Raw genomic sequence first — 6,745 nt, 5'->3', positions numbered from 1 at the left:
CTGATTAAGACTTGAGTTCCGAAGTAAATTTCTCTATAGGTTAAAAAAAAAATACTGACTAGACGATCTGAGTATCTCCTCTTCTCAGCAGCTGAATTTATCACTGTGAATTAATACATTTGCAGTGTTTTAAATGGAATTGATCTCTTTGTAATTTGTCCAAGAGACATGCATAGAAAAAATTAAGTTCCCACACCATAAAGAACAGGACTAAGATATATCTACCAGTATTATATCATCCACATCAATTTTCTAACAATATGCCATCCTACTTTACAAACATCTAAGTTTTTACAATGCTTGAGAGACGATACTTTCTTCTCATAACTTTGCAAATATCACCATTCTTCCTTTAGCCTGCTTAATGAAATTTTATCAAGTATCCATTACTTTAATATATCTATTTCTCTTTCTTTAAGAGGTTGTATAATTAATAGTAAAACTAATATGCATTTGACAGATATTGTACCAAGCTTGATTGTAATAACACTTAATAGATGAGGAGACTGACGTTCAGAGAGGTGAAGTGACTTGTCCAAGATCACATGGCTGGGGGAAAATCAGAGCCAGGGTACAAGCTTGTTCCAGCTCCTGTTCCAGACTGTGAGCTGTCACCATTATATTATGTCACCTCTCTCATTATGGAAAGCAGCTACACAGTAGTAAACTTTGGGCAGGTTATTGTTCCTGCCCACCCTAGTAAAAGTATTTTGTACATTAGCTGTACTTTAGTAACATTGTAACTCAGAAAAATTGTCAGAAGAAAACTAAACATTTATATATTTTTAAAAAGAAAAAGACCACCTGTTTGTCATAACTTTTATTACAATCAATTCTGACGAGAAAACTGGTCAAAAGTAGCTTCTTAATGTGTGATGTTTAAGCCACTCATCTTACAGAGACATTTTAAAATAAGCTCTGCGAAGACAAAGATAGTGAGTTATAATTTACAAAACTAAACTCGAGAGAGCTATCAGCAAACCAGCCGTGATCCTTGCATGGGAACAAGGTGCAAATAAGTGTAAGTTAAACAGAAAGGGAACTTCTCTACCCCAACAGAAATGAAGATTTCTAGCCTTAGTATTTTTAAAGCAATTTTCTGCAAAAGAGCCCCAAACTATTAATCAAACTTAATTAGAGAGGATTAGCTCAGGGTCATACAGTCCTCAAAGCACCTGTGACAACAGGTGTGCTCAGAATTCTTCATTAACCGTTGCTAATGAAAGCAGGAAGCCCTTGTTATTCAAAGTGCGGACCTGGGGCCGGCAGCCGGCATCGCTTTGGAGTTTGTTAGAGACGCAAGTCTCAGTCCTCATCCGCACATTCGGAAGCAGAATCTGTATTTTTTTAAACTCAGACAGTTGACGTGCACCTTCAATTTTGAGATTTCGGTCTCTGATTTCAGTTTGCTCTCTAACCAGGGGTAAATCTAAATCTATTAGGAGGTATAATATGATTTTTTAAATTATTTTTAAATGTGCACTGCAGCTTTGGAAACAGAAAGGCTGAAGAGGCACAGCTTCCGTTCTGAGAGAATTCTTATAAAGCAGTTGCCCCTGGAGGAATGCTAAAGCAATATCAGAACCTACTGAAAATCTTCCTTTTCATCTATCAAGTTTAGAACCACCCGAATTTTTTGTGTTTATGTGGCAAAAATAATTGCATTTCAGCTGTTACATTTCATTCTGTTCACATATAACACCAGATCATTCTATTCATAAAATGATTCGCTGAGAAAGAAATCACCAACTCTCTCTTGTTCCTAAGAGAGAAGATACATTAATCTCTTCTAGAAATTTTTTAGGACTAGGGAGTCCTGATCTCCACAGCAAATTCTCCCAGAGTTCTCATAGCATATTTCTCAAGAGTAAAAAGTTAAATAAAATCAAAATTAAACAAGAGGTAGCTGTAATTGTCCTTTATCATCCAGTTTGCCCATCATCTGAACTCCGAGTTAAGGTGTTACTTGTTTTTATGAGCCTTACTAGGGGACAAGTACACTCTCCTCTTTTGAAGCTGAAAGTGCCAAGTTCTTTCCCAGGGTCCCCTGCAGCTAAGGCATGAGATTGTAACACATTCTGCCCACTAAATGCACTCTCATTGGCGTTACTCTCAGGAGTTGGCAGCACAAAGAGGCAGAATGAATGCAGACTTGAGCTCCTGGCACTAAGGCAACAGCAGTGAAAACCACAGTAGCAATGGCAGTGGTTCCTTTATAAAAATGGTGCTACACAGAATTGGGGTCATCTGTTGTACCCAGAACGTTGGCCACAAGTCTGTTTTACCACCTTCCCAAGTCAACCTAGTAATGCTTCTGGTGATTATAACTGAAAATACTGAGAGACGTTGCGGCTGTATTTGAATTAAACATTTCAAATAGTGTACATCCTCACTTCACTCTGGCATATCTGCTTGGACCAACTGTACAGCTTCTTGGCTTCGGGGCAGTTTCCCGGTTGTGGACAGCACCGTACCACCCCTTCCGCCTGAAAGAGTGTGTTTTCCTGGGATGAGTCGCTTATGCATTTCCGTTTCCAGCTGTTGATCCTGATGTAACTTCTGATGTATTAACACTTGCTGAAATTCTACAGCTTGTAGATAACGTAACAGCTTGTAAATAACAGGTCTTTGTCTACAGGGAGGGGTGGGAAGGGGACCTCTTGGAAGTGTTCAGAACTGGGAAGAAACATTCCTTTCTTTAATATATTGATATTAAGGCAGATTTGAGGGTTCTTTTTCTAACTGGTATCAGTTCTTAACTGATTACTTCGTTTGAAAAATTATGGTGTTATATTTGAGAGTTTTAAGTACCCTTTCATAAATAGATCTGAAAGCCTCTTCTATTTTTTTATTATTATAGATCTCATTAATGGTTTTCATTGGGAGAGTCCAAAAGATACGGATCAAGCATTTGGCTTTGAAAGTTAGAGAGAGTCAGGATGCAGTACACAGGTATGGAGTCATGTATCATCAACATTGCATGTTACACTTTCTTGAAGTATTTTCTTATTGAAATGTCATACCAAACACAAAGAGATTAAATATAAAACAAAAGCCTAATATAAAACAATATTTCAAAGTTTGGAAATATTAGACTGATGTAAAATACTTCAAACACTTTCACTAAAGTTTCCCACTGAATTCTCAGCTGCACAAAAGCAAGAATTTTGATCTGTTTTATTCACAGCGATATATAAAATAAAATATTAATACAGGCACTCAAAAATACTTATTGAAAGAGCGCGTTGTTTGTTAAAAATATTGGTCACTGAGCCTCACTTAAGAATTTCTAAATCAGAATCTCTGTGTGTAGGGCTTAATTACCCTTGCACTTGACTGTCAAAACTTGAAAATTGTTCTCTGCTGAAATTCATTCAATACCTGTTATCTAAGGAAAGAATTCATTTGGCATTAAAGTAACTACGTTTTTGCACTTTTAAGATCACCTATAGCTACACCACCATTAATATAATGTTCTATATTATATTGCAGAAGAATTGCAAACAGAATATTTTGACACAAATTAGGTTAACTGCGGGAAGTTGCCAGTTGGTAAAGCTCTGTCATTGCTCTAGCTTGAAGAAAGCAAGTTGTGAGAGCAGAGGAGTGACTTGGTTTCTTCCCCATCATGAAGGATTCTTTGTTTCTCCATTTATTATCGTCAACAGATTAATTTAGTGCTCACTAAGTACCTGGAACAGACTGTGTGTAAATGAAAACAGATTCTAGTATTAGCGGCAGGAATTACAGGGAGAAATGCAACGATAAACAAACAAATAAAAAAAAGGTACTGCAGTGTACCCATCCAGCTCCCAAAATAGTCTCATAGGGTAGTTGCTATTACACACAGAATTTTTTTTTGTTTTCATTCTTGTTTTAGTGATATTTTATAGAAACATAAAGTACATGGAGTTATGCTAAACATTTTTACATACAAAATGTATTTTCTCAACCAAATAGAGACAATGTCATCACTTAGAAGCCTTTCTTGCACTATTCTCCCAACCAGTCAGCCTGGCAAGCAGACTGACTACTCTGATTTCCATCACTAAAGGCTGAGCTTGCGTCTTTTTAACCTTTATATAAAAGGAATGACATGGTATGTACTCTTTTGCATCTGAAGGCTTTCACTAAAATTTATGGCTGTGAGATTCAACAATGTGTCTGAATTCATTATTCTGTAGCGCTGTACACAGGACTTCACTATTCTGTATTGTTGTGTAGTTGTGTAGTATTGTGTCATGTATTGTTGTAAAGTAGAATATTACTTTATGAATATTATTCTGTAACTTATTTACTCTTTCTGTGTTGAAGGGAAGTTGGTTTTATTCTATTACGCGGCCATGACGAACGAGGCTGGGATGAATATTACTGACCATGACTTTCAGTCAACTGATTGCTTACTTTGAGGAGTGCATACTCAGAAGCGCAACTGCTGAGTACAGGGCACACGTATGCTTAAACGTGGTAGATAATGCCAGCGAGTTTCCAATATTGGTTAACTCAGTTTGCACTCCCACTGACAAAGATTTGCAATCACTCCAAATTTTTGCCAAGACTTGATATCATCTTTTTAATTTTAGCAAGTCTGATGGGTGGGTGGCGGTATCCCATCACAGTTTGATTTGCATTTTTTTCTTATGACCAATGGTGCTGAGTATCTTTTTTTTATATTAACTGGCCTATTGGTATAGTTTTTCATGAAATGCCTGTTCAAGAATTCTGCTAAATTTTAACTAGGTTGCTTTGTAGTATTGTGATTCTCTTCTCTCATTTTGGTGCTTTTTTTTTTTGAAATGTAGATTATTGTCATTTCTTTTACAGTTAGATCTTTTCATATCCTATTTAAGAAAAATTTTGCTTCATGTTTGTGAAGATATGTTTCTATGTTATCTTCTAGAAGTTTAATATTTTACCATTTGCATATAAATATATCATGCCTCTTTTTAAAATTTATTTATTTTGTATTTTTTTGAAGTATAGTCAGTTACAATGTGTCAATTTCTGATGGACAGCATAATGTCCCAGTCTTACATATATTCATTTTCAGATTCTTTTTCATTAAAATTATTATAAGATATTGAATATATTTCCCTGTGCTATAAAAAAGAAATTAGTTTTGTATCTATTTTTATACATAGTTGTTTTAACCTTTGCAAATCTCAAGCTCCCAAATTTATCCCTTCCCACCCCTTTTCCCCTGTAACCATAACATTGTTTACTATGTCTGCGAGTCTGTTTTTGTTTTGTAGATGAGTTCATTACTGTCCTCTTTTTTCTTTTCTTTATTTCTTTCTTTCTATTTTTTAGATTCCACATATGAATGATATCATATGGTATTTTTCTTTCTTTCTGACTTACTTCACTTAGAATGACAATTTCCAGGTCCATCCATGTTGCTGCAAATGTCATCATTTTATTCTTTTTTATGGCTGAGTAGTATTTCACTGTATAAATATACCACAACTTCTTTATCCAGCCCTCTGTTGATGGACATTTAGGTTGTTTCCATGTCGTGGCTATTGTCAGTAGTGCTGCTGTGAACATTGGGGTGCAGGTGTCTTTTCTAATTAGAGGTCCCTCTGGAAATGTATTCTTAGCTATTGAATGATAGCTAGAGGATTATAGTCCTGGGATTCTTAGGTGTAGAATTACAGATTTTTATACTATTTCAAATGTTTATATTTGTGTTTTTCTGTTCTATTTGATTTTTTCTTTTATATAAAAATTAAGTTTTATGCATTGACATTCTATTTCATGATCTTACTATATTCATTAATCCTAACAGCACTTTTAAAGATTTGTTTTGATTTTTAGAATACAAAATTATTACTCTTCCTTTCAATCTTTGTAATTTCCATTTCTCCCCTTTTGCCTCATTGCACCATTTAGGACTTCCAGTACATTATTGAATAAATATGCTAATAACGGACAACTTTGGTAATGCTTTCAAGTGAACCTGAAAAGCTCATGTATTCTGCAGTTGTTGGTATAAATTAGGTTAAGCTGATTAAATTGTGCTACATAATATGTTTATTGACTTCTATATTGACTAGCCTGTTTTGTCTAAGAGAACTATGTTAAAGTCTTCAACTCTAATGGAGGATTTGTCTATTTTTCTGTTTACTTCTCTCAACTTTTGTTCTCCATCAGATGGAAAATAAATAATAACAAAGGTTTCAGGCTGAGATTAAGCCATTGCAGCTTTATTCCTGTGGCATTAGTGATCTATTGACCTCAGATAGAAAGAAAGGCACCATGTGGAGAACTCTTCATTCTGCAATGTGCTCAGATACCAGCTCCATTCTTCAAAACTTGGGCATGTTAGTATCATTTTTAGAATATTTCAAAAAAGTCTAATGAGACAATTGACTGAATGTCAAAACATATTCACCATAGATAAAACTGTAGAAGAAGGCAGGCATTAGTGTTACCTGCTAGGGAGTGAGCACCAGCTGTCACTGAAAGGATGATAGTTTTAGACTATGATGGTGGCACTGAACTAAAGAAAGAAATGGATCGTTTTAGTTATAATTTGGAGACGGAGACGGCAGAGACATTCTATAGTGACTTAAAAGTAGAAGTCAAGTGGGTGAGGAAATTGAGAAATAAAGACTGAATACTAATTTCAGGGGTGAGTTTTAAGAGTTTAGATTCTGTTTGAGTTTAGTCTGCTTTTCTCTTGGAAGCCCCACTGGGTGAGTACAAACATAAGGACATCTGCAGTAAGTTTAGAGCATTAATT

Source organism: Vicugna pacos, chromosome 34 (genome assembly GCF_048564905.1).
Source record: "Vicugna pacos chromosome 34, VicPac4, whole genome shotgun sequence".
Classification (NCBI taxonomy): domain Eukaryota; kingdom Metazoa; phylum Chordata; class Mammalia; order Artiodactyla; family Camelidae; genus Vicugna; species Vicugna pacos.
The sequence above is the reverse complement of the archived record's forward strand: the minus strand, read 5'-3'. Positions refer to the sequence as shown.